This window comes from Podarcis tiliguerta (assembly GCF_965153285.1).
Source record: "Podarcis tiliguerta genome assembly, chromosome: 10".
Classification (NCBI taxonomy): Eukaryota; Metazoa; Chordata; class Lepidosauria; order Squamata; family Lacertidae; genus Podarcis; species Podarcis tiliguerta.
The window spans coordinates 41981713-42009384 of NC_139543.1; the positions used below are offsets into that span (position 1 = coordinate 41981713).

The window sequence follows — 27672 nt, forward strand, 5'->3', positions numbered from 1 at the left end:
GGTTGCCACCTTTATGCATCAGTTTATGATTTTTTTAAAAAACCCTCATGAAAAATTGTCAGCATATTAGTGTGCATATCTAATAAATACATTTTGTCAGCACTATTTTCTAATTCAATGCATTTTTACATGTTGCTTTCATCAAGGGATGCATTTGTATCCAATTTCCCCCCTAATACATACATTTGTGTGTGTGTTTGTTGCTGGAAAACTGCATTGCAACATTCACAGAAGTGTGGATTTCAAAAGGAAGCCGCATTTTGGTTTCTTGATTGTTTCAGGAATTGCAAAGTAGGTGGGATCACATAGTGAACTGAACCAAATTTCTGTACCATCCTGAGTTCTGCGAACTCCATTGAGTTAACTTATTTTAGAATCCAAGGCATCTGAAAAACCTCTGAGCATTATCTACTCTTCCTGCTCCCTGATCTTTTCTGAGGCAGCCACGTGTTTTTGCATTCCCACCCAACATTGGTCATGCATTTTTGTACAGGAATTCTGCACACACGCACGCAAATGCACACACACTGAGAGAGAGAGAGAGAGAGAGAGAGAGAGAGAGAGAGAGAGAGAGAGAGAGAGAGAGACTTTAGAGCCAGCAGAATCCAACTGAGAACCAGAAGCCAATCACAATCTATGTGGAGGTAGGAAGGAAACCCCTCTGACTTGAGGGTTGCTACTTACACATTACCGAACAAGAGAACAAAAGAGACCCCGGTTTGCATTAAAATCTGCCTGTGCTAAATTATAAGTATGCATGCAGAATTTAGAAATAATTGCTTTAATTTCGATAGTAAACACATCTCACCATTGTGGGGAAGACTGTCACTGGGTGGGATCTGTATGCCTAGTCAGTCTTCACTCATGTGCTTCACTCAAATAAAGGCCTGGCCCCTGAGAACGCTTCAAATAGAGGGTGCCCTGGATAAAGTAGGACACATGGCCACTCTAGATTACTTCCCTCACTTGCAGACTGCCTCCTCTCCACTGCAACAGCTTTATAACATACCAAAGCATCATCAACATTATATTTCTTACCCATCCTTCCCTCTAAGTTTCTAGAGTGGGTTGCAATAATTATAGCACCTTGCAACGTATGACAGAGACAATTACCTTTCTGAAGGCTTTTCCAGTTGCTGCAGTTTAATGTGCAAGCTGCACCGAATGTCAGGTTCTGGGATTGCCTTGAATTCCGCACATCTTCCAGCTAGGTTTGCAGATGTCAAACTCATCCTGACCCCCTTACACCTCTTCCTCCTCCCTTTACCCACCCACCCTCCCAAAAAATCTCAGACGCCCCCTCCCTTCAGACTCCTCAGTGATTATTAAATGCCGCCCATCCAGTCAGCAGCTGTTTTGCGGGAAATGGGCATTTTATAATCCACAATGCAATCACAGCACAGCTGTTCCGGGAGATTACGGAGAGAAAGATTGGTATTGCAGGCTGGGATTAAGCATAAGAGGTGACCTCCATTCACTGCAGGAGGAAATCTTTCAGGGAAAACAGAGCTGGAGTCATTCATGACCAGTGGCGATTAAACTGGCAACAGTTCAGAATGAGTTGGTGGGCCTCAGCTCAGGTGTAAAAGGCCCATGGCACAAAATCTGGGGCAGCCACTGATGCTTCTCCACAAGATAGGCAAGGGGTGCGAGTGGTCAGTAAAGACAAAATGATTTTTCATATTGTTATTGTTTCATACGTGATGCAAATTTATCTATGTCTCTTCAGTCATATGCCTGAATATGCAAATGCTGAAAATGTGTATGGAGGGGTAGTCCCCCATCTGTTGTATGGAGAAAGTCTGCAGGGGGCTTCTGCAAGTAGAGCTCTCCCCGTGGTCAGGGTGAAACAGGGTCCACGATCACACGGAGGTGTCTACTTACATTTCAGCAAAAGTGAGTTGAAACCCCATGCAGACCTTCTCTAGGACTAAGGGAGGTGCACTGTGTGCAAGGACATTGGAGGTGAGGTTTGCACACCTGTCCCCATCCACACTTCTACCATTCATGTGTTCAGGTGCTCTGATCAGACATCCCTAGGGGGTTCAGGTGCAAGAGAAGACAGGACTTTGCCCAGAGCTGGGCTAAAGAGCCAAAATCCCCTTTTCTTCTACACAATTTTTAAAAGTAAGTGCAGGAGGCTTCTCTTCTTTTGCAGCTGGCTACCTTAGATCCGTGTCATGTGAATGGCGGGGGGGGGGGGAGAATGAACACATTCCAAGGACTGGAAATTTGGCACTGTTGCTACTTTAAACTTTCTGATAGCATTTCATTTTAATTCAAAATTTCTAACATGAGGCTTGGAGCGAGAGCACGGGGACCAGAGAGCACACAGCTGCACAAATTGCCAGGTGTGCAATTTAGTTTTTGTTGGATTACGCAGGATTAGGAAGTCCTTGAGGTAGGCATCATCCCTTACATAACTATCTAACTGGAGTAGGGAGTGTTTTTAAAATTGGTGTACTCAGTGGAGGACTGATTAATTTAGTGTCCCCCTGGGGAATCAGAGCAGCTTATTGGTTTCTGGCACTGCAGCCGCACCACTAGAGTAGGGCTGAGGGATTCACAGAGTCTGAAAATTTACCCTAACCCTGAACTAGTTCTCTTGAGACTACTTTAACTCTAGATAATATGGACACGGGGGTTGAGTATTCTATTTGCTTTGATGGTTTTCCTGTCTCTTACCCACATATGCACAGATTCTCCTTGTCCACACTTATCTAACACTTGTCAGCACCCTCAGCAGAATGACCTGAATGTGTAGGCTGTTGCATAAACAAACTCTCAAATGCACAAAGCCTCTACAAACTCTCAAATGCACAAAGCCTCTAGGACCCTGGACCTAGTGCTATGGGAGAACACAGGAAAATGCCTGTTGTATCAGACCCAAAGCCCATCTAGAATAGCGTTCAGTCCTCACAGTGGTCAGCCAGATGGGGAACTGCACTACATTTTTCTGCACTTTGATTTGAACTCTGCCAAGACTTATAAAACTCATATCTAGGAAAAGGAATACGAAGCAAACAGTGGCAGTTATTTATCCCAACAGCAGGTGGCACTCCTTCCTTATAATTCTTTCTGAGGGGTGGAATCCCATTTGCTCCAGTTTTTGAAAATCTCCTACCACTGGAAGGGTAAAAGACTCTTTCCTCCTTTTAATTCTTGATTTTTAAAAGGAACAAACAAAAACATTTGGATTTCTTTTTTCTCTGAGTGCATTTTACCTCCTTCTCCTCCCTCTGTGACTATGGAGTATTTGTGATACCACCCTAGAATTTTTATATAATCAAACCAATTATCTTGAAAATACCTGCTGCATCATCTCCCTGCTTTTGCTGTGTCCATCCACCTAGAATTGGGCTTTCACAATATACTTGTTTTGAGAGACAAAGCCCAAATCCCTTATTCTTTATGGTGCCCATATCTTGCTGCTCCCAATTCTCTTCCTAGTTTCATCTTCTGCCACTTTCCACTATCTAAGGTGATTCCTTGACATATTAGCATGATGATTTCAAATATGAAAACAATGCGCCATTCATCCCTTTTCCATAGATAAACATATCTACAAGGGATATATCTTATTTTGGAGGGTGGGAGGGAGGACAGGCAGGCAACTGCTGTACTAACATTTGGTATCCAAGCATATATATTTAAGGTCATGGTTAAGTTAGGCTCAGCATCCCTTATGCATGATGATCCAACCACTTGATTCCTACAAATGCTGGTAGGATCTTCCTGTACTCACTATCAATTGAGGCAGATAAATATTTGCCCTGGGGGTAGTCAACTATATGAGGAAAAGTAATGCTGAAATAAAGTTCAGCATTTCAGTACTGTCTCTTTGCACTGTTCGCATTACCGTGATGCTACATATGCCTATTCAGGTCAAGTCTCAATGAGTGATACTTAATGACACCGAGTCAATGTTAGTCATAACACAAGGAGAGCCATGCAGGATCAGGCCAAGAGCCCATCTGTTCCAGGCTCCCATTCTCACAATGGCCAAACAGATGCCCCGGGGTGAGCCCACAAGCAGGACCCAAGTGGTCTTCCCGGGTAGAGATGAGATGTGCTGAATCGGCAGCCCTGCCCTCCCAGTTCAAAGGGCAACACCCCACCTGTGACTCTCAAAGATGGCACAGCTCTTCATAGCTCCTCACGGGGGCACAGGAGGTTTCTTCCAGTGGTGCTTCAATGATGAATCCTTGGTAGCAGCCCTGGAAAGAGATGGGGGACTTCATCACAAACAGGAACACCAAGACAGGACAAGGCACAGAGAAATGCAGAGAGAGAGAGAGAGAATCAGCCATACCCAGGCAGCTTATCCGATGAGGCGCTGGTTACATCCAACCCTACAGCTTCTCTTTTTTGCCCACTTGAGTTAAAAAAATTCCCAGGAGATGGTCCTTTTCACTCCTTGGCTTCTGCAAAAGAAGGATCCTTCCCAGGGCAATAGCACCGAGACTGCTAGACCTCTCAAAGCTGGAGACAGACTCAAATGACAGTGTTTTTTTGTTTTGTCTTTTTGCTTGAGCCCTAAGTAATTCCACTCAGATTGTAACCTTTATTTAGCTCTTTAACCCTTCCTTAGCAGCAGTATACGTGGGATGCGCATTTTTAGCTGGTAACTACATTTGATGGGGAGACGTGATTGGCTTTCACAAATCCCCTACTATGAAAGGCATCAAACCCCTCCGGAGATTTTAAAAATAGGAAATGACTTAATACTGGGTATTAGAAAGCTCCGGAATCAGAGCTTATTATCCAAAGAGGGGTGTTTGTCACAATTCCTCCTCCCCAAGCCTTGCGGCGTGGCCGCCATTCATTGCAATGGCAACAGATGCGCAAAAGATGCTCAGCCTTGTGTTCTGCCACAAAGATCCAAAGTCTTGTGGGTCCCCTAGCAGCTGTGTCTTGTCTACTCTTAGTAAAGTAGACTCCAGAGTTCATTCAAATGAATGAGAAAGAACAGAGAGCGTGAGAGAGATAGTTTTCTAAAAGAAAAGAAAAAGCCGGAGGGGGGGGGGGAGAATATCATGGAGTTGCTGTGTGTGTGTGTGTGTGTGTGTGTGTGTGTATGAATCCTATACATTGGGGGGGGGTGAGGCATTCCAATGCTCAAAAAATTCCAGTTACATAAATATGAAGATCAGATGGAGCCACAATAGGAATTTTTGGTCCTGCATCATGTGAAATTGTAAGCTTAGAAGTGAAATGTGAGCACCCGTTACCCATTTCTCTCTGTCTGTCTTAACAAAGCCTCACATTTCTGAGGGTCCTGACCTAATGTCTCATTTCCGTCATGGGTTTATTGTTTCCAAATTTGTTCATTCATTCTGAATTATGTCACAGAAGTGGCGGGTTTTCCACTTTTGCACAAGGTGCTGTGTCCTAATCTAGAAGCGCTCCTCAAAGAAAGTCTTGCCAGCCTCAGTTATGTCACTTGAATGCATGTTTAGCCCAGGGATAAGGAACTTAGTCTTATCTTGTTAATCCTTACAACAACACCTTAAAGCAAGTTAGTTTTACTGATCAATACTAATCAATAAGGTAAAAGATAAAGGACCTCTGGATGGTTAAGTCCAGTCAAAGGTGACTCTGGGGTGCGGCACTCATCTCGCTTTAGGCCGAGGGAGTTGGCGTTTGTCCGCAGACAGCTTTCCGGGTCATGTGGCCAGCATGACTAAACTGCTTCTGGCGCAAAGGGGCACCGTGACAGACTAATCAATATGAGCATCCTGACACAGCAGGTGGTGAGTGGACTGAGGCTGAGGGGAGATTTGAACCAGGGATTTCTCAAGCTCATGCTATTAAGCCTTAATTGCCAATTATGCAGTCTCTTTCTGGAGAACACTGGGAACATTGGAAAGATGTTCTCTGTCCAGCCCAAAGGGGACTTTGATTTCTTCAGTGGAAAGGCGGGGGAGGGGGGAGGAGAATTACATAAGTTTACAATAAGTACCTAGACACGTTCTCCTATCACTGGATAGTACACAAGCCACTACTATGTTAACAGGGGGGAAATATACATATCTGGAAAATGCTTTCTTTTTTTAGTAAAATAGATGGGGGGGGGGGAGCAGAGACGTATGGTCACACAATGAAGCATTAAAAAAAGAGTTTGGTGCTGACTGTCCATATTGTCTACACTGATTTGCAGTGGGTCTTTAGGCTTTCAGTTGGGGGAGGGTCTCTCCCACCACTTCCTGGAGATGCCAGGGATAAAATATGGAACCTTCTTCATGCGAATCAGATGCTCTGCCACTAACCTATGACCCATTTCCCTGAAGACAACACAATGTGTGGGAGATGGCAGTGGTTACTTAGCTGTGAGGGATAGACACTCTGCACCAGCCCAAGGGCAACCCTAATATATCAACTGGGCAAACTGTTAAGCTAGATACATATCTATCACAGAAGAAGAAGTTTCTAGGACAGACAGACATACAGTGGGGTACCTATATGGGGAATTGTGTGAAATAATTGTTGCAGAGTTGTAAAAACAAGTCAAGCAATTGTGTTGGGGGTCATTGGTATTCAGACAGTTGTTTTCCTATGTGTGGAAAACAGGAATGCCCAGCCCATAATTTAATCACATTGTGCCAGTGGGTGTGGTAGTGGTTGCTATAGCAACAGTTTGTACTGTGTAATTCCTCTTCCTCTGGCTTTGGGCAATGAGGAGTGTCTGGCTGGGGCTGGATATTACTCGTGAGGTCTGTTTCCCACAAACAAATCCGTTCTCCCGCACAGAGATCATTTCTAGGAAGGGAACAATGCACTTATTTCACCAGCATTACATGTGAGTTGCGGATGATGAAGTCCTCATCCATGGCACTTTCACTCACCCAGCCTCCAGTCCCTGGCAGAGGTGCTGTGGGGAGATCAGAGGAGGGAAAACTCCAGAGCCTTGTGCCAGGACAAAAGGTCCCAAGGACCCCTGGAAAATATGGTGTTCCTAAGGACGCCCTTGGGAAATGGCATCTCCCAAGGGTACCTACCTGGGGTTTTGGCCCCATGCCGGAGAGGGAGGGAGTTAGCTCTCCCTGCAGTTCTGCAGCTGCTGGTCTGGCCAGTCAGTGGGGTTTAAAGAGAGCAGGTTAGGGACCAGGGGCCATGTGAGTGAAAGGGAGAGGATTTGGGGTGTTACAGGGGGATGAACCAAGCTTTGGCCTGCAAATCAGACACCCTGCTTCCCTGTTCAGTGGGAAGTAGCTTGGCTTATTTCTCCAGCAAAGCTGATGTGAGCTACAGGGACTTCCTCATCGCTATCCACATATTCAAGGCTCCTCTTTTGCAGAAAGCCGACGCCTGTACTCTTGAGCATGCGCAAGCTGCTGTAAAAAGGTAAAGGGACCCCTGACCATTAGGTCCAGTCGTGGCCGACTCTGGGGTTGTGGCGCTCATCTCGCTTTACTGGCCAAGGGAGCCAGTGTACAGCTTCCGCCAGCATGACTAAGCCATTTCTGGTGAACCAGAGCAGCGCACGGAAATGCTGTTTACCTTCCCGCCGGAGCAGTACCTATTTATCTACTTGCACTTTGATGTACTTTCGAACTGCTAGGTTGGCAGGAGCAGGGACCGAGCAACGGGAGCTCACCCTGTTGTGGGGATTCAAACCGCTGACCTTCTGATCGGCAAGTCCTAGGCTCTGTGGTTTAACCCACAGCGCCACCCGTGTCCCTCTGCAAGCTGCTGTAGGTGGCATAAAAAATATGCTTGTTTCCCATTGAAATCATGTGCATGAATCACAGGGTATGAATCACACTTGGGTTTACATGCTTTTGCTCTGTACAAGGAAGGATTCCAGCAGCCAAGCCAACTCTTTGGACCAAGCCCTCTTCCTGAACCTTTGACAGCAATATGAGTGGCAGATATGAGCTGGTCAAAGTACTGTGTCCTTAGCTTCACCTATGGCATTCAACTTCTCATTAAAGGCACAAGAGCAGGGCAGGGCATTTTCTTCTATTATCAGTTGGCAAACTAACCCAAAACACCCTCTGATTCTCCTCACATGGGAGGGACCGCTTTGGGACTTTGGGGATTAGGATTGACTGGGTGGTGTAAAGTTCTGACTGGCCGGAGAACAGGAGATTGACAGAAAGATCTGCAGAGCTTCTCTGACTTCAAAGAGAAGTATACAAATGTGTGGGGCATAGGAAAGTGAGAGATCATGAGATTTCGAGGTTTGTTAAAATAAATAAAATAATAATAATAATAATAATAATAATAATAATAATAATAATAATAATAATATAATTGCTTGATATTTTCATTGGGAAGGCAGTACCTCAGTAGCCCTAGTGGACTGTTTGCCACCCTATTCCTGCCAAACATTTTTTAAAAATCAGATTATCTGGGTTTCATTTGTGGTGGTTTGTCCAAAGCAGAGAAGACCGAAAGAACAAAAAAGCAGAGTGACTTCGGGTTGTCCAGGAAAAGGCAGCTTCCAACAAATTAAAAGCACAGTAAAACATAAAACATTAAAAACTTCCCTATACAGGGCTGCCTTCCTGAGACAAGAGCTCGCAACCTGATGGACAGAACTGTGTCACTGTTCCACATCAGTCCAAACCCAAAGCAGGGGGCAGCTCTGAGATGAATATTTCCTGTGACCTGGCAGGGGGATGGGGCAGGGAATGGAGGAAGAATCTTAAGATGAGGATCTCTGCTGCTCCCTACAGTGCTGCTAATAAATGCATCCCAACAAAAATTGCTTTCTGGAAAAAAGAGTAAGATTAAGCAATTGGACCCTGCCGTTGGTGACCGGGGCTTGTTTTTGTCAGCCAGCGATGGTATGAAGAAAAGAGGAAGGGAGGAGCACCTCTGAATGAACATGCAGAAATCTGAGGAGCAGGAGGGTGCGGCTGACAAACAGAAACATTATACAGAATTGAGATGTTGTGCATGTAGCTACTGTGTTCTAAAGAAACCAGAAAGCCATGTTGAAATGTCGCAGTCATCGGCATCGAGGATTTGCTTGCAAGTTGCTGCTTTAATGAGGCTGCTCCTAGCTTGGGGATGAACAAGAGGAATGAGATGTCCAGCAATGCCGTAAGAATGTTACAGTTGTGACAAGGAATAAAGATATTGCTAAGTCACAACAAACTTTGACACATCATGATGCAATATAAATATAAAAGGAAGGGAATGTACACAAGAAGACTGGCCTTGTTCCATGTGAGTTTCGTAGAAGGAAGGTTCATTTGGGTTGAGCAAATATTTGAAATATTTCCCCCTCCTTTCTCAAATGTCTATAAAAAGCACAGCTTAGAAATGTGAGATGCTATTCCACTCAAATAAGGTGTTAATTAGAGGTGTATTGTTCCAATCTCATCAGTGATCTCATACAATCTCATTAGCATAGGGTTTAAACTGAGGGACGAATCTGTGGTATATTCAATCATTTACATGAGACCTCCAATTTAATTTTCCAGAGGCTTCTTGGCCAAACAGAATGAAACCTTTGTTTTCACTCAAGTAGTAGGCAGTGGCGTAGCGTGGGTTGTCAGCACCCGGGGCAAGCCAAGTAATTTGCGCCCCCTAACCCGTGGATTTGCGCCCCCTAACCTGTGGATTTGTGCCCCCTAACCCTAATGCCCAGATGTTGCGCCCGGTGCGGCCGGCCCCCCCTGCACCCCCCACGCTACGCCACTGGTAGTAGGTATTTTCTTTTGCAATGGAATAAGGTTTTTGAGCATTAATAAAACAATGTGGCAAGCTGTTTTAAGTTTGCACAGAAGCCTCGTCCATTTTGAGCAGTACACAAAATCAAATCACTCTGCGTGCTAAAACAGGAAGCAATAGAATGGACATAATTCTGTGTTAAAGTTTAAAAAAACAAAGCTTGATCTTTTGCTCAATTCCTAGGGGAGGCAGTAAGATTCTGCATTTATAGCATGCACCTATGGGCAGTGACAGTATGAGAAGTCAGGGAATATTCACAAACATTCTGGCTTCTGAGGGGAATGAAGCTCACTATAGCAACTCTCTAAATTGAAAGGACAATTGACCAGAAAAGAAACTTCATACAGACTTAGGGACAGCAGGAGCTGAGTATGATAAACTCAGGAAATATGAATAGGCTTGTTATTACCTTTCATTCCCCCAGGGAAACAGAAAATCTCACTCAGGAAAGTGGGGGCAGGGAGAAGAGGAAATGATGGAGCTCTATATAGTGAGGGATAGGGAGGAAATCTGATTCAGTTCACATTTAAAGGCAAACCTTTCTAATTCACAATATCCAAAACAATATGCAAACAGAAACACAACCATTCTTTGAAATCCATGCTTCTCCAAATTCTGAGGTGCTGTTCTCCAGCCAAGTAAAAAATGCACTTACTAGTGTAAAGTATGCATAAAAATGCATATATCTGCAACAATAACACAAAAATGCATCTCATTACGGGAAAACACTTTGTGAAATTGTGTGCATTAGGCAAAATTGCATACGGCATGTGCTCATTAGGAAGAATGGGCACAAAAATGCTGGTGAATTTTCATGATGGTTTTTTTTTCTTTTAAAAAAACCCACAAAGAGCTGTGGAAATGTGAAGAAGAAAACTTCAGAAGGTAAAAACTAGAAATCCAGAGAAACTGGCATTGACTTATCCCTAGCTCCAGAATCACTCTGGTGCTCCTCCAATACTACAAAAAGGGAAATGGGAGGGATACAAAAGCACAGGACAGGCACTATGACTGTCCTCTAGTCTAGTCAATGCACCCTTTTATCAAAGGTGCGGCTGTCCTTTTTCTGAAACAAAGTTCCATCTTGAAATATGCAATTCACTCATGTTTGCTAAAAACAAGCCCACAACACAAAAAACAGACAAAGCCTCCTTTCTTTTCTTCCTTTCCTCTCCCAGATGTGGGAACTCTTTTAAGTGAGGCCAAGGAACGTAAGTCCTTGGAAGGGTCTGTTTCAAGAGAGAGACCCCCACCCCCGCCACACACAGAGAGAGACAGGCGGCCAGAGATTATTTCAGAGTTTCCCTTTGGAAGATCTTCCTCTGCCTCTTCGCTTAGGCCCTGAAGGCCACCTCAGGCTTTGCATATCACAACCACTGAGAGAAGCAGTGGTGCGTAAGTTTTCTTTTCTGCCTTTCCTGTGTCAGGTGTGAAACAGAGAATCCAACAGCAGCGGCCAGCCTCCCTGCCTCAGGTGGCACCATGTCATGATTTATTAATTGCTTATTTCTATACCGCTTAATATATTAAAATATATCTCTAAGCGGTGTAGAAGAAACTGAAGCAACAACAGACAACTTAAACAAAACATTACAAAAATACAAAGTCATATTAAAAAATGTTACCTTATATACATATATATATATATGTATACGTTCATATGTATATGTTCATTTTTCTTCTGATGCACCCTCCCTCTCAGCCTCCGGGTTCTCACCTAGAATCAGGCCAAAAAACAAACTCTCAGCTCACCCACAAAAGTCTCACAATGAGAAGGGTTCCTGGAAACAGCGGATGTCACCCTAGTCTTTCACTCTAGACTTGCTTTTCGTGGGCATACCCAGGGCTTTTTTTCAGCCAGAACTCACCAGAAATGAGTTCTGGCACCTATGAAGCATTGCGGTGCCATTCCCTGGCATAGCGCTCAGGGCTCCAAGGTGGAGGAGGTGGGCAGCACAGTGGTTGGAGCAGCACGGCAGAGGTTGGCGGCATAAGATGGTGGGGCTCAACTTTGGTTCCGGCACCTCTTTTTCTAGAAAAAAAAGCCCTGGGCAGGCCCAAGGTACCTCCTCAGGCTGCCCTCAGCTGTGTCTCCTTCAGCTGCACCTTCCACACTCAGTTCCAAGTACAGCCGATTTGCTGAGTTTCCCAGGGGGTCCATAGGATGGGGGGAAGACCCCCTTTACTCACAGTTCTATCCTCTCTTCCTCCTCCAGCTGCTTCCCACCCCCATCTTTCTATAGCACTCATTTTCTCCACTGTAGTAGCATATTCAATTTCAACAAAACAGTCCAATTTGGCATGCTCTGGGCTTTCAAATTTCATTGGTGCCCCCTGCCTCTCCCACCTACAATGACATTTTAAGTCATTGTTGTGGTGCCCTCCTATAGGTCAGTGCACAGTGCAGGTGTGCTGTGCTGCCCTAAAACCACCTTTGTAAGAGTGCCTATGCATCTCGCTTCAGAAGAAAGTGAGCCAACCTTACTGGAATCCTCAGGAAAATCCTGACTCAAAAGGTGTTATTGCCTTGGTAGGTAATCCTCCGTTGGTGCCAAGGAAGGGTTGCCCACCAAAACAAATGCGCGCTTCAGAGGGGTGAGTTTCCTTGGGACCACAACAAGAAAATGTTAATTCCTCCCTTCCTGCTGCTGCAGTCCTAATCATTTCCTGCCTTTCAGCAGGTGGATGCTCTTGGCATTTGAAAACAAACAAACCAAACACCCTACATGTTAAATAATAAAATTGTAGAATTGGAAGGGACCACGAGGGTCATCTTGTCCAACGTGTGGCACAAACCCACAACCTCAAGCTTAAGAATCTCATGCTCCACTGACTGAGCTATCCCGTAGAGAAAGACACTTTCACGGTCATGCCTACTTTGGCCCTGAGTTACTCAGGGAGTCGATTACCATTCATTTGCAGTCACTGAGCACAGTCTTCAGTTTCTCGCCTGTAAAATGGGAACAAAAATTGCAACCTTTCTCCATAAGATTTTGAGACGGCAAACACAATAAGGACTGCAAAGCATCATGTAAAGTTTTAACAAGTGCTATATAAATTATTAGTAATAGCAGCCACAGTTTTGGCACCTTGTGTACACGACGTGGCTCCCTTTTCATACACTGCAAGTTACCCTGGAGGGTAATTGCAGCAGGCTATTTCCTCTCCGGCAATGGCTCAAATATGTTGCTGCTGCTGAATGACTTACATTTGTTTCTAGAGAAAATGATTTCATTTTTATCCTAATTCTAGCCAGCTATTTGGTCATGTTTGGAAAGGGGGAAAAGAGGCTTTGAAGCTTCAGGGCTCACACCAAGAAAGCTTTTCTGTCTGCTGGAGACAGGCTTCCGTGGCTCCAAATGAGGGTGTGGGCTTTTGAGAAAATGGGTCTCTCAGGACTTCCATCTTCAGCCATGAGAGGAGGAGGATTACGGCGCCCTTGTTTCTGAAAGGAGGTTGGTTTCCAATGATTCCCGATAGCTGGCAGTGATAAAAATAATAATAAATCATCTTGCCTGTTTTGCTGAACGTTACCAGTTGCTTCAAAGAGCTGCTTTCTGCTGTTTTATCGATTTGATTGCTGTTGTATGGTTCTTATTGTTGTGAGTTTTACTACTTCGTTGTAAACTGCCTTGGAAGTTTTACTGACGGGCAACATGAAAATGTCTTAAACATCTGTGTGTACATATACACAAACTGTGTTTATTGTGAAGCAGAAGCGGGATGATGTGTCCTTGACAGCTACAGGCCCAGCTATCTCAGACTGGAGATGAAATCTTGCAGGGACAGGTGGCATTTCAGAGACTGGATCAGAAAGAGGGGGGAAAGGGGAGAAATGAAAGGTGGCATCAAGGATTGCCTTGCTGGCAAAGGCTAAGGCACATCTAGTTCAGAATTCTTGCTTCCACCAGCAGCTGTCCAGGAAACAAGAAGAGCATGCAGACAACAGCCATCTCTGGATCCACTTTTTCACCCAGCCAGGCAATTGATGGGATATTCCCACCTAGGAACATGGGGAGTTTCATTCTTCCCACCAGCAGGGTCATAGCTACCGGTAAAGACATTTGCAAATATTTGCTACCCTTGCCGTGACAGCAGACAGGCAAGAGTGATGCCCTGAGCCCAGTCTACGTTGCAGTGCGGGTCTAAGCAGCCACACTCCCCTGGTGCATCATGGGACCACCAACTCTTTTTGCCCACCATGCAGAGGGCAATGGCAGACGCACCAGCTGCTGCCAACTAGGTCAAGAACAGTCTCCTTGGTGTGTGACATGTGATTCCCCGTAATTCCTGAGAGAGCCAACATGAATATCTGCAGCACATTTTGTAGTTATTGGATTCCATTTGTCAAAGCAACCCGGTACTCACATCTGATCTGCGTACTTGAAAAATGCCACCCCCCAATCTCTGACAGCTCTTTGATGTCTCTTTGCCATGTGACAACTGCCCACTTCATTCCAAGCACTCTCCTCTTCTTGCCTTGAACTAACCTATTCATCTGAAGAGATCCCTGTGCGCCCATGTGTCTCTCCATTCATCAATTTTTCCTTCCCGGTGCTCAGGGCTTGCCACATAAGCCAGCATTACTGATGCCGTAATTATTTCTTTACATTTCCTTGCCACGAGAAAGTTTCCAAAGGGAAATTCCAACCCCCTTTGCTGTTCCAGACACATGTCTTTTCCAAATTCCTGAATGTTAGGAGGAGTCCCACTGAAACAGGAGCAGAAACTTCTGGGAATCTTTAATTATTATTATTTTGTTACGGTTCATATTTGCATAGCAAGGAATGGCCTCAGCAGAGCTATTTTCCACTGCATTCAGCACCAATATAACGGAGTGCGACTCCTGACTACAACTGCAGTTCTTGCATCTGAAACAATTTGCTTCAACTTCTTCCATGCGGACCACGGCTGCAGCCTGTACTGATGGCTCCCAGAGTTTTATGTATTTATCCATCACGTTTATATCCCACCTTTCCTCCGATGAGCTCAAGGTGGCGTACATTGGCCTCCTCCCGCTTTATCCTCACAACGACCCTGCAAGGGAGGATAGGCTATGAGGGACCGACTTGCGCAAGGTGAGCTTCATGGCTGAGTAGGGGTTTGAACCCTCATCTCCCAGGTCATAGTCCAACAGTTCAGCCACTGCACCACAAACCGTATGACGATCTCCTGAAAGACAGGGCATTTTTGCAAAGCCTTGTGCCTAAAATATAGCAGCTAAAGGACAACACGAACAGGCGAACTCGGATGGATTTGGCTGGGAAAGGTTGTTTTTGTTTTTAAGTAAGGATAGCCTATAATCACAGAACCCACAACTCGTTATTTCTCGGTCTCTTCTCAGGAAGCTACAAGGACTTGGATCCATTTCAAGCCTTCATGTTGAAATTCCTTCTTTGTATGTATAGTACACACACAGGCAGCGTGCCAGAATCCTGAGAGGCGGAGGGGGAAAAGGAGGGAGTTAAATGCCATATTATTAAAACCAGGTTCAGACACGTTGCAAAGCGTCAGAAGATAAGCTGCTGCAACACCTCTGCTGGGTTGGCTGTGCTTTGCTTTTGCCACACAGTGACTATATGCTTGGTGACCCTCCCACTTTCCGGAGGCAGAGAAAACTGCCAGAGATGGCAGCCCAGCTTCCCTTTGGATGGGGCAGCCTTGGAGTGTTGCTGTGTTGTTTACAAGACATTGTTGTGTGCACTTATTTTCATTAATATATGCATTTTTCTGCATAGTCTCTGTCTGCATTGCAAAATTCAGTGGAATGTGAATTGTGCATGAAAGCTTGTGTTTTGGTCTGTTGATTGGTGTGAGCTAGGCAGGTTTGCATTAAAAGGCAAACTGAGCAAGTTTCTCCCCCAGCCCTATTGACAACGGAGAAAATATAAGCAGCTCACTCACAACCATTAGCAAGCATCAAGGATATAAAAGGTGGTCCTTGTTACCATGAAAATGTATTCCAGATTAAATTTGTTGGCCGTCAAGGTACCACAAGACTTTGTTCTTACTGCAGCAGACTCATATAATGGATTCAAATTACTAGAAAAGAGATTCCAACTATAATAAATAATAATTTATTATTTATACCCCACCCATCCAGCTGGGTTTCCCAGGAAGAACTTTCTGATGGTAAGAGCTATTCTACGGTGGAACAGACTCCCTCCAAAGGTGGTGGACTCTCCTTCCTTGGAGGTTTTTAAGGCGAGGCTGGGTGGCCATCTGTTACGAATGCTTTAGTCAGGATTCCTGCATTGCAGGGGGTTGGACTAGATGACCCTAGGGGTCCCTTCCAACCCCACCATTTGATGATCCTATGACTACCTCCTCTAGAAACTGGAAGGGGCATTCATTCATTTTATTTGTACACCTCTTTTCCACACACACACAAAATTGTGATCAAAGCAACTTACAATACATAAACATGGATGCCTTTCTAACAAAAACACTACAAAACAACTACATCATAACATAGCAAAGCAAAAATATAATAGCATGCAAAAAAAAACCCCCACTCACATTTCAATACTATAAGTATAACAAGGTTACGTAAACGACACGCAGCAGCCAATTGCAAAAATAAACAAGGGAGCTTCACAGTTTCACCTTAGTCCTGGAAGCACCTCTCCCATAATGTTGCTCTCAGGCACGATGTTTGTCTGGGATAAATCAGGGTCCAGGTTTAGAGAGGAAAGGTTGGGGGTGCTTTATGAAGTGTGCAAGTTCCCCTCCAACTCCCTCTCCCCACTTAGAAAACTTCCCACCACAGCTAACCACAGACATCTAAAAACAGCAGCTAAAAAGCTTGCTACAAAAGTTCTGGGAATTCAGCCTACTGCCTGGTACCGGATTGGAGCAGAGTGTGGCCAGCCTGTTTAAATAAAATAGCCGTGTACAATATAAGAATTGCACCATTGATGAATCTATTTATTAATTTTATTTAAGCTATTTATATACCATATATCTTTCTGATCAAATTTAAAAGAGTATCAGTGTTCTCCCCCCTCCCCCAATGGTGTGCACTAGTATTTAGTACTGGCACCTATTTCTTATCAACTTTTTAATTAAACGTTGGTCACAAACTCAATAACGAAGGGCGGAGAGGGCGGAGGAAGAAGGGAGGAGAAAGCATTTTACAATTCATCAACATCATCTTTCACACAGAAAAGCACTGAAGCATGCAATGGATAAGATGGAGTGAAATTAGTCATAAAAAACGGGGAGGGGGATCCTCTAAAATGCTTGTAGAAATAAATATGTTTTTTGTCAAGCCCCTGCAGCTAAACAGGGAAGCGGGCGGGGGGGGGGGGGTTCCACAGAGCTGGGCCCACAGTACTCAGGATGCTTGTGGGTGGATAGGAGCCATAGGGGACTGTGAACAGACACTCCCTCAAAGCTTTCAGTGATGGGGCAGAGAAAGAATCCTTGAATGGTAGAGTTGGAAAGGACCCCCAAGGATCATTCAGTCTAACCCCCTGCAAAGCAGGAAGGACAGTCAAGAGATCAGATATCGTTGTACTCTCATTGCTGAGCAACAAAACATGCAGAGCTCAGTGGAGTGGGAGGCCAGCCAACTGGAAGAGTCTTTGAGGTGTACTCGCCTTGGAGGCAGAGTCAGCATCCAGAGTCAGGTCCAGTCCTAGGGTTGGGCGAGCAGCCAGATGGTCCAGGAGGCAGAGAATCTGATATTCATGAGGTAAAGGGTCAAAACGAGCAGGAAGCAGCAAGGTAGGACCAGGAACTACAAGCATTGTTCCTGCTGCTGGAAGCTGTGCTTAAGAAGGCTGAAGCCAGCTGGTTCTCATCAGTGCCTTGAAGGCTGATCAGCTCCAGGTGGAATCACTGCCTTCTCCCCTTCAAGCTGCTGTTCAGCAGGAGAAGGTGACTCCTGGCCCATGACAGATATAAGGGACCAGGCAGTCCTGAAAATATCCTGGACACAAATTGCATCAAGCAATTCTGGGGGTGATCAGTGAGAGGAGCAGGGCAGCAGACTCAGGCTCACTAGCAAGATCTTGATATGTGGAGGTCAGAGGCCAGGGACAGCTGATGTGAAACTGCTACCTTCTACCACACATGGCTTATACCCAGAATTGTCATTTGCATGGCCTGAGGGATAAGGTTCTAGTGCTTTTTTCTTCTTAAATGCTTTTTCTCCTATATACAGTTTTCACGCGGTTGGTTTTGAACTAGTCTGACCATTTTATTGGCTTTTAGCTAGGTTTATTCAAACCCACCTCATTTCTCAGCAATGTAAACTTTGAAATGCTTGTATTTTTATTTTATTTTTGAAAAGATATCCTATCCTGTCTCACTCACCCATCTCTACCCTTCATCTCTCTGTCTTCATTAATGAACGTGCTTCTCTCTCTCTCTCTCTCTCTCTCTCTGACACATGCAATGTTTTATCAGCACAATTAAATTTAAAATTGCCTTGCCAAGGGGACCTCTGGGCCATGTAAAGGGGAATGGCTGCCAACTAGCTAAATGTTTAATTTTGTGCAAATGGTCACCCTTTCTCCCTTCTGGGAACTGTGGGCAAGCCTGTGTGTTGGGAAAAATAAGGATTATACAATTTCACTCTGATTCATCCTTGTTGGGGGAAAGCACATCTAAAGCAGAAAAGTTCCTGCTTCAAATCTCAGCTGAACCGCCATTGTCCCATCTAGCTAACCTGAAGCAAGTAACTGTCTCACAGCCTCAAACCCACCTGCAATAGTGGGGTAATTATAATACTGGCCTATCGTACAGGGTTGTTGTAAGGATGACTGGGATAATGTATGCTAAACCTTTTGAGCACTTATGATAAGCTCTATATGCCCATACCTGTTTGTCTTCTTTTTCTTTTAACCCTCAAATGTCACAGATGCCCATTTTGCATCTGTGGCTTACCAAAAAGAACCTGTAATTCACTGAGGAAAAGGGCTTGGGAAAAGTGGAGGGATGTTTGGAAACCTGTACTTTCTAAGTGTTCATTAATAATAGTAATAGAGTAATAAATCATCACTATAGAGTGCAAGGAAGAGGGAAATGTGGAGATATCTATGCACACAATGCACACAATCTCTGTCTCACCCTCTCTGGCCATGTTTGTGCATCATGCTAGACCATGGTTTAGTGTGATGTGTGCAAGCAAGAATGAGCTCTTCTCTCCTCCTCCCATGTAGCTGAGATTAGGAGTTTGGAAGCTTCCACTTTTAGAAACTCACAGCTTACTGAATTGGGAACCGTGGTTCACATTAACTGTGGTTCATTTAAACAAGCCAACTTCATAAACCATGGCTTGAAGTGGACTTGTTTCAAGCGAGATAGTTAACTACAATTTGTTGCTTCAGACAAGGAGACAAACCACAGTTAAATTGCTCACTGCTGCTCACCACTTCTGTCCTTTCTCATCCATCTCCTGCCTCTTCCTAGATGTGTGTGTTACTATATCATCCTCCCTCTTCCCTAACATGCATTGCAAGACTTCATTGCCATAAGCACAATAAAGTGCAAGGCTATTGCCATGAGCTAGCCCAGCAGGTCTCCACGTGGAACATCAATGTTGGATAAGAGCTGTGCATATGCTGTGTTTAAAATATAAAATAAATGTGTAGTGCAATAATAGCCATAGTCCTGCAGACTGTATGTGCCATGCAAATTTAGAAAACATACACATATTGACCTATTCCGCATTATCTATTTTGATAGTCATGGGGGTGGGGAGCATGCAGGGCACCCAGGTCTTGCCCCTGCCCCACCGGAAATGCTACACTCAACTTCCCTTCTTCCTCGGGTTTCTGCAGACAGACAAGTCTTTATTTGCAGCCATAAGCCTAGAAACTTGCTTCCTTATCTGTGCCAAAGCGCTGAATTCTGCTGAATTCTGCTGAATTCTGTCTGCACAACACAATCATGGATGTTCCATGCGTTTGAAGCAAGCTTCTCCACATGCATAAAATAAGCTGGATGGGGGAATCAGGTGCAGGAACAAGTCCTGCACTGTGCATATGATTTCATGGCCCCATCTTTCAACCAGGCCCAGCAAAAAATAGTAGTAGGTAGTACTTATCAACTGTTCAGGAGCAGGACTGGACTCTGGCTCCCAACAAAATATTAAAAACACAATAAAACACCAACCATTAAAGTCCCTGTACAGGGCTGTCTTCAGACAAGGGTGCCAACTTGAACAAAATATTGGGGGAGGGGGAGGTAAGCCCCACCCTGCATAACTGAACACATGATGTGGTACATGCACATCATTTGAATGGCAATGCCCATCAACTTGAGGGGCCCTCAAATATTTTATTGCTGGGGTTGAAGACCTCCTCGGCTCCTAAGAATGACTCCCATGCCTTCAGGTGTCTTCTAAAAGTCATATAGTTATTTATCTCCTTGACATCTGATGGAAGGGCATTCCACAGGGCGGGAGCCACTACCAAGAAGGCCATTTGCCTGGTTCCCTTTAGCTTCACTTCTTGCAGTGAAGGAACCGCCAGAAGGCCCTCGGAGCTGGACCTCCGTGTCTGGGCTGGACGATGGGGGTGGAGACGTTCCTTCAGGTGTAAGGCAGCTTATACACATTAAAGTAAATAATATTCCGGAGGGTTTTATTTCATTTCCGTACCTCCCCCCCCCCCTTGAAAACCGCGATTTGATTCTACCAGTGAGCTGAAGAATTCCTTGCCGTTGGCAAGCATCACATTAAAGTGTTAAGCTGCGGCAACAATGTGTCCTGAAAGTTCAAATCAGGCAGGAAAGCCAGGGATCAATTGTACCAGCGCTTATCTGCGGCAGCACCTTTGACTGTTTGTTCAGTCAGTGTGATCATTACCTAGGGAAGGAGATCGGGAGAGGGCTCTGAGTTACTGTTGCTGAAATTCAGCCTTCTGTTGCGAAAGCAGTGCAGGTATTTGCCTCTCCACCCCACCCTTGCCTCCCTCTTTACTCGAAACACACCCTAGTGACACCCCTGGAGCCACGGAGGAATGCCAGAGTGGATTAGCAGCTATGGTGTCAGTGATGCATGTAATCCTCTGAGGAACACACAGTTGCCTCAAAATGGAGTGCAGTCTAAAAGGAGGAAGGAAAATGAGTTTTGGATCTTCAGATTTCCAAGCTGTGGAAATCTGAATTTAAAAAGGCATTGGGAGGGAAGTATGGGCTGTACAATAGCAGCACTGAGCCCTGTAGGAGCAGAAGCTTCATCAGAGAGAGTTGGGTAAGGATGGCGAACTGGCCCATCTCCTCCTGGATTGGGAAGAGGAAGGACTCTTCCAAGGAGCTCTAATGGCATTCTGCTGCTGGGAAGTCTGCATTGGATATAAAGTCGCCCACTCTCCAAGTTGAGAGTCTGAGAATGCAACACATACAAAAATGGCAACACATACAAAAATGGGTTCCCCTAAAGGCTGGAAAAATGCAAATGAATGGATGGGTGAAAGTTCAGGCACATTTGTCCTACAGATAGAAACCTAGGATGTCACTGGATATACTGGATATATACATATATATATATATGTTGTAATACAGTGGTACCTTGGAAGTTGAATGGAATCCGTTCCGGAAGTCCGTTCGACTTCCAAAATGTTTGGAAGCTCCCACAGCCAATTGTAAGCCATGGAAGTGACTTCAGACGTTTGGGTTCCAAAGAACGTTTGCAAACCAGAACACTCAACTTCTGGATTCGGAAGCCCAAACATTCGACTCACAAGGCATTTGGGATCCAAGGTACAACTGTAGCTCCAAACTAGCTGTAATTGTGGACAACCAGTAGTCACACATAACAACTCGTAGCCTCTTTTTCTATACACACGGATCTTCGTGGGCATCAAAATGTGCATGCATCTTCTTCATTGGAGTCTTATTGAGCATAGCAATACATTTTAGGCTGAACGTCTAGGTGCACATATACATCCTTATCTGACTTGCACATAGGAGTCGGCTTTTGCACACAGAGCTCTTTTGTTAGATTAGGACAAAGGTGCTTGTAGTGAAACTCATCCAGGCTAATCCCTGTACTGCCAAGGGAGACACACCTTCCTGCTTTCTCAGGGCTGATGCATGGAAGACTTCTCTAAAGTTTTAGCTGGTTTTAATGTTGCATTTTTATCCCTTTGCCTGTGGTTCTAGTCTGGATTGGGAGCATCACTTGTGGTATTTCCATTGCAAGAAAGGCTTCCTTTTGTACCAATGGGAGCTTTTCTTCCAATGCAAACAGGAAATGTGGGAGAGCAGATCTCAATTAGGGACACAGCAGAGACAAAGAGTTGAAGCCTGCCTTCCCCAATGCCGGGGTCCTGATCCAGTTTGAGGGGCCCCTGCCTGCTACTTCCCATTTAAAAGCCATTAAGAGACAATGAGGTTTGTCAGGGACGTTCGTCTGGTGCCTTCATTATATATCTTTAGGCACTAGGTGAAAACGTTCCTCTTTAACCAGGTCTTTGGCTGATTAATATTCTGCAGCCTTTGAAATGTGTTTGAGGGTGGGGGTTATTGTTTCATTGTTTTGTTTTGACTATTTACAGGATTTGTGTTTTTACATTGTATTTTTATCTTTTGAACCACCCTGAGATCTTATGCTGAAGGGCAGGATATAAGCCTAATAAATAATAAAGTAATAACTCATGGGATATTAAAGACAATATATGCTCCAGACATTGGAGTGTTGTCTGCTAATACATTTGGCCTGCAGAAGACACTTTTTGCTTGAAAACAAGGTGTAAAGCTAATCTCCATCAAAGGAAAACTCAAAAGGGTGTCAGGCAATAAGACTTTTAACTATCTAGAGCAGTGGTGGCCAAACTTGGCCCTCCAGCTGTTTTGGGACTACAGTTCCCATCATCCCTGACCACTGGTCCTGTTAGCTAGGGATGATGGGAGCTGTAGTCCAAAAACAGCTGGAGGGCCAAGTTTGGCCACCACTGATCTAGAGAAAGTTCCAGTATCAAAAGGAACCTAAAGGGGGAAAAAACACCCTTCATCAATAAATCTATTATAACAATTCTGAGGCATCTCGAACTCAGAATTAGGATTCACTGACATTAAAAGGCAAATCTACTTAATTTGCATTTCCTGAACCATGCACAGACCAAAACGCATCCAGCTTTCAAAATTTGCACTTCTCTGAATTTTGTAACACAGTTCTCCAGCCAAGCAAGAGGTACGCAAATGCATATTCTGGGGTAAAGTGTGCACACAAAAAATTATATATTCATGAAAATAAATACAAAGGGAAAATTTGCATACAAAGGGAAAATTTTGCTGGCAAAATGTAAATAGTAAGAGAAAACTACACTGAAATGCTGACTAATTTTCATGATGATATTTTTTTTAAAGATGAAAACTGATGGGAAATTGGGGAGATTGGAAAAATGTGAAACTGGCAGAAATTGATAGAATTGCTCATCCTACTCAGAAGGAAAGATTTTGCAAAGAGCTGTGTTTTATATATTACACACACACACACATTTTTTTTTTAAAAAAAATCACCATACTAAAAATAGGAAAGGTTCATTTTTAATTGATTTGTTGGTTTTTGTTTTATTTTCAAAGGATGGTGCCATATGCTTTTGAATAATAATTATTATTTAAATTTTCCCCTGATGTGAGAGATATCATTGAAGTGGCCATTTTCCTTTGGAAAGTCTGATGAAAAAAGAGAGCTGTTTCCAATATGAAAATCAGTCCCCTCATACAGCATTTAGTACAGTTCTTTTTTGGAAGAATTCCTTGGCAGCTCTAGAGCTTGGCTGGAAAACAAGCAAGGCAGGGAGCCAAGCATTATCCCTGCAGCATGGCTGATTTTCTTTCCTGCCTTAACTTCGTTTAATATCTGAACTATTAAATGTGCAGAGCACACCATTGGAAAGGGCCACAGTGGCTGCAACTCCAGGTGGCTGTTTTAGCAATCTCCACCCCGCATTTCCCTGTTTCCACATCCATCGTTCCAAAAGACCCTGCAGTGGTCAGGTGCAAGCCTGAGACCCGTGAATGATGCACAAACTTCCAAGAGCTTTGCCACATGCCCAGCTCAGATATTCACACCTTGCCAATCACTCATGACAAAGTCATGCATGCACAGCCATTTTCTTGCCATCTTAGCGGGAAGCAGTTGAAAAATGTTAACCAGCAATAAGTGTTATGTGCAAAAGCACAATTAAGGGTGCAATTGGGTTTTGTAAACCATTTAGAGGTGCTTTGGGGCTGTTGTGTTCTTGCTTTTAAATAATCAAACGGTGCATAAGGTAAATCTTTTGGCACCGGGTGAATAGCTTTAGACTGTCTCTAGCTTTTAATTTTTAAAAAAGAAATATAATATTTGGTGTAGTTGTTTCTGCTGTTTGCTGTTTATTTTTAACAGTTAATTTTATTGTTGAAATACAGCCCCCCCAATTTACATGGAGGTTATGTTCTAAGGCACCACACGCATCAGTGAAATCGTGTATATTTTAAACACCATTGGAAAAGCCTGCAAGCCCCGCGTTCCGCCCCTGCCCTATTCCACCCCTTTTTGTGACATTTTTGGGTCACTTCTGGGTTTGGCGTGATGCGGGTGTGTGCGGCCTTACACATAATGAATGTGCGTAAAAGGGGGTTGCCTGTAGTGACCATATCACGTTTCAAAAATCCTCCAGTTCATCTAAGGCTACTTGTTTATCTTTTGTTTTGTTTAATTTATGTTCCTCCAAATAATGACATGGAGAGAGGACCATTTTTTTTCCACTGAAAACTAAGTTTCTTTCCCAGCCTTGCGCCAATATTTCACCACGAAATGAGCAATATGTTTCGGAATGATCTTGCGCATACCTCATGAATGACGTTTTCCTGTTAAAAGTCATCATATGTATAAAAACAAGGCAGAGATGAGATGATGGCCTCTGGATGCAACTGGACTCTAACTCTCATCATTTCTGACCATTGGGTGTGTTGGCCTGGGCTGATGGGACAGATGTAGAGAAACATCTGGGTGGCCACAGGTTCCCCACTCTTGGTCTAAGCAGCAGCCCCAGGATACAGCTGAATTCATAAACTCAGTGGAAATCTCTCTGCAGAGCTTTCCTTGCCCTCTACATTCCATGCAATGTTTGGGTCCCATCCTTTCTTATCAGTCATCTGACAGGCTGTTTTCGGGAGGACCCCTTTGCAAAGCTCTCTTCCATACACAGCGCTTAAAAAGCTCCATTGGACAGGCTTTCTGTGGATTCTATTTCAAAGGGAGGAATGTCAAAAAGAGATCCTCCAAATAGCTTCCAGATGTGGTTGTTTCTTTTCCTGATCTAGACTTGGAAGTAGGGAGCAGGGAACGCCTTTAAGTGCTTCTCCATAGTGAAATGGGGGCGCAGGGAGTCTTCACTGCAAGGAGAGAGAGGAGACACAGAACTAGAAATCATGAGATGGGGAGGAGGGAAACTGAGCCCCTGTTTGAGACATTTCAGGGCGTGAATTGCATTTCAAATAATATCCCCCCTGTGTGCATGGTAGTATTTTAAATTATACATCAGCAATCCAAGCTCAAGCAATTTATCATGGGATGGGCCCTGTCAAGCTGGGGCTAAAGAGAAAGGGATTTAACTTTCAGGAAGTTCAGCCTCCCCCTAATCAAGGCTTCTGATTCAATCTTACATTCTGAAATTCCTCCTGAGACGCCTGACAGAGAGCCACAAAGGCAATGATCATCATCTAATGATGTTTGGCAGCAACAGCTGTGTTCCTCGTGCGAGCTTTTGAATGTAGCTCTGTGCACAACTTGTACCAAACAGATTTCTAGGACTGATGGCCCTCTCCTGAGAGGCAGGACTGAATAACTGAAATGCCTCTGATGGGGACTTGGCCATTCATTCTTCCATCTCGAGAATAGAACTCCATTGCCTCCTCTCAAAAACATGCTCCATGCCAGTCAAACATTCACAATGCATGTGCTGTTCTCTTCCTTTCTCTCCTCAAAACTCCCCCCCCCCTTTTTCTTTAAGTGAACCGCACATCTAAAATAGAACTTGTGTTTGGATGCTTTTATATGAAGCTACTCCGACTGGCAGTGGTCCTCTAAGGTCTCGGGCAGAAGTCTTTCTAGAGAGTCACAAACATGACTGCCAGGTCACCCATGTCAATTATATCCTTGAATTTGGTGAGTGACTGCTCCAGTGCCCAGCAAAAGACAGGCAAAGGCCTATCCCGGTAACCGACAGGCATGGACTTGTCTTGACCAGGTGCCAATTGCACTCCCCTGAAAGCAGCGAGGCCTCCAAAGCTCACGGTGGACTGCAGGGAGCAGGCTCTGGCTATCTTCTATGTCAGGAACTTGGGAGAAAGGTGGAGGCTTATCAAAGAATCATAGAATTGTAGAGTTGGAAGAGACCTCAAGAGTTATCCAATCCAACCCTCAGCAATGCACAAATATCAGCAAAAGCATTCAAGGAAGGAGAGTTCATGACCTCCCGAGGGAGACCGTTCCCCTTTCAAGCCGTTCTTACCACCAGAAAGTTCTTCCTGATGTATTTTAAGTTGCATTGAATGTCAGAAGCAGTGGTCCCTCTTTGCTTCCAAGTGCCAGTATCATGTCAGGCAAGAGTCCTCCTCTCAGGAGAGGTAGGATCAATAGCAACCAGGCACATGAGAAACGGCCTTTTCTTCAGTGGCTCGTTCTCTGTCTTCAGAACACTTTCCCGAACACCTTTTTGACACCAGGCTAAGGACACACACACACACACACACACACACACACACACACATTTGAATGTTGATATCTGTCCCTCATTTTCTCAGTGGGTGGTGTTTGCTCCAGCTCCGAGGGCCTTCTGATGGTTCCCTCACTGAAACAAGTGAAGTTACAGGGAACCAGGCACAGGGCCTTCTCGGTAGTGGCGCCTGCCCTGTGGAACACCCTCCCATCAGATATCAAGGAAATAAAAAACTATCTGACTTTTAGACTGAAGGGACGTTTTTAATGTTTGATGATTTATTGTATTTTTAATATTTTGATAGGAGCTGCCCAGAGTGGCTGGGGAAACCCAGCCAGATGGGTGGGGCATAAATAAATGATGATGATGATGATGATGATGATGATGATGATGATTGATGATTAGTGATTATTTTACGGCAGGAAATGTGTGCTTTGGGAGATGCTTCATCACCATCATAGAAGCCCAAAACTCTTCCCAGTATTTATAGCTCAGTTGATTGTCATAGTAGAAAAACAATGGTGGCCTCTCCTAGAATATTGTGCTATATCCAAAGAAGTCTAGTAATGTTTTTACATGAATGCATATTTCCTAGAAGGATGATTTCATCCATCAATTCAAGAGTTTGATTGGTGGTCTGGTCTACTGCACCCATTTAGAGTTTACATTTTCCCACGTTTGCAATTGTCACCTAACACTTGAAATAATTTTTTCCAACTCCTAATCTTGCATCATATGGAATTTTAATAATCCTTTGGAAAGTTACCTCACAGTGGAACTTGTTTCTAAGTAGAGGTAGTTAAGATCAGGCTGCATGTAGAATTCCTATCTCATTCATCGGATTAGCTGCTAAAAGGCTATTAGCAGCTTAGTGCCTTAGAAAAAGGGGGTGGGGAGCGAAAAAAACCCCCCAGGAATCGCAAGACATTTTCGTCTTGCGAAGCAAGCCCATAGAGAAATTCGTCCTGCGAAGCACCTCCAAAACGGAAAACCCTTTCGTCTAGCGGGTTTTCCGTCTTGCGAGGCATTCGTCTTGCGGGGCACCACTGTATTTGAACATGGTTATCATATCACCCCTTAACCTCCTCTTCTCCAGGCTAAACATGCCCAGCTCCCTTAGCCGTTCCTCATAAGCCATCATTTCCAGGCCTTTGACCATTTTGGTTGCCCTCCTCTGGACACGTTCCAGTTTGTCAGTGTCCTTCTTGAACAGTGGTGCCCAGAACTGGACACAGTACTCCAGGTGAGGTCTGACCAGAGCAGAATACAGTGGCATTATTACTTCCCTTGATCTAGATGCTATACTCCTATTGATGCAGCCCAGAAT

The 27672-nt window shown here is 44.4% G+C and overlaps 1 protein-coding gene across 5 annotated transcripts in view; it reads right to left on the reverse strand.

The window, feature by feature from the left end:
• GSG1 (germ cell associated 1) overlaps nucleotides 1–27672 on the reverse strand; it is a 110838-nt gene that overhangs the window by 11276 nt on the left and 71890 nt on the right. For 2 of the 5 annotated variants that reach the window (XM_083400334.1, XM_083400330.1), the window contains one exon: nucleotides 4119–4217. The gene's annotated coding sequence lies outside the window, so the exon portion shown is untranslated. Of the gene's footprint in view, nucleotides 1–4118; nucleotides 4218–4312; nucleotides 4475–12561; nucleotides 13788–14174; nucleotides 15120–20330; nucleotides 20501–21204; nucleotides 21322–27672 lie in introns of those variants that run through there. The other 3 variants (XM_083400331.1, XM_083400333.1, XM_083400332.1) reach the window with 3 other exon arrangements.